At 40.9% G+C, this 951-nt stretch overlaps 1 pseudogene; it reads left to right on the top strand.

The window, feature by feature from the left end:
* The first annotated feature begins 296 nt into the window (after window positions 1-296).
* Window positions 297-735, top strand: LOC148119642 (large ribosomal subunit protein P2 pseudogene; annotated as a pseudogene).
* Window positions 736-951: the final 216 nt, after the last annotated feature.

Here is a 951-nt window from a genome sequence, read left to right as displayed (position 1 = left end):
ATTATCTTTATAGTTAGGGAAAATGTATAAGCAAGACAATCAAATAAGCCCAATATGAAATAATATTACAGATAAAATAAAATTCGTTTACACTAAGCAATAAGAAAAAGCAGAAGTTAAATTAAGAATCAGGTAATGAAATTCAACTATCCATCTAAAGGTTATATGAACATGTGAAAGAGTAAGTGGTGAGAAAATTGAGGGAAATACTTTAAATGAATGAAACAGAGAAATATTGCATTTAGTATTGCTTCTTACAGTTAAGATTTAGTTTGGATACTAAAAGGACTTTCAGCTTTTCGCCGCCCGACGCCGCCGAGGTCGCACGCGTGAGGCCGGTCCGCAGCAGCCGACATGCGCTACGTCGCCTCTTATTTGCTTGCCGCCCTTGGGGGCAACTCCTCTCCCAGCGCCAAAGACATTAAGAAGATACTAGACAGCGTGGGTATCGAGGCGGACGATGACCGGCTCAACAAGGTCATCAGTGAGCTGAATGGGAAAAACATTGAGGATGTCATCGCCCAGGGTGTTGGGAAACTTGCCAGTGTGCCTGCTGGTGGAGCTGTGGCTGTTTCTGCTGCCCCTGGCTCTGCAGCTCCTGCTGCTGGTTCTGCCCCCGCTGCAGAGGAGAAGAAAGAAGAGAAGAAGGAGGAGTCCGAAGAGTCGGATGATGACATGGGATTTGGCTTGTTTGATTAAATCTCTGCTCCCCTGCAAATAAAACCTTTTTATGTATCTTGAAAAAAATAAATAAATAAATAAAAGGGCTTTCACAAGAAAAATATAACCGATGGTAAAAAAAATCATTTTAGAATTGTTTAATCATTGTTTGTTTCTTGTTAAATTCTCCTCCTTGAAAACAATGAGATATGCTTCTTTTTTCCAGATGAAAGAAAAAAACCAGAGAACAATTGTAGGGCAGACTGGTCAGGTGTCGACTGTTGTTTTTGA

Source organism: Myodes glareolus, chromosome 15, assembly GCF_982192425.1.
Source record: "Myodes glareolus chromosome 15, mMyoGla1.1, whole genome shotgun sequence".
NCBI classification, from domain to species: Eukaryota; Metazoa; Chordata; class Mammalia; order Rodentia; family Cricetidae; genus Myodes; species Myodes glareolus.
Note: the sequence above shows the minus strand (reverse complement) of the source record. Positions and strands in the feature narration are given on the sequence as shown.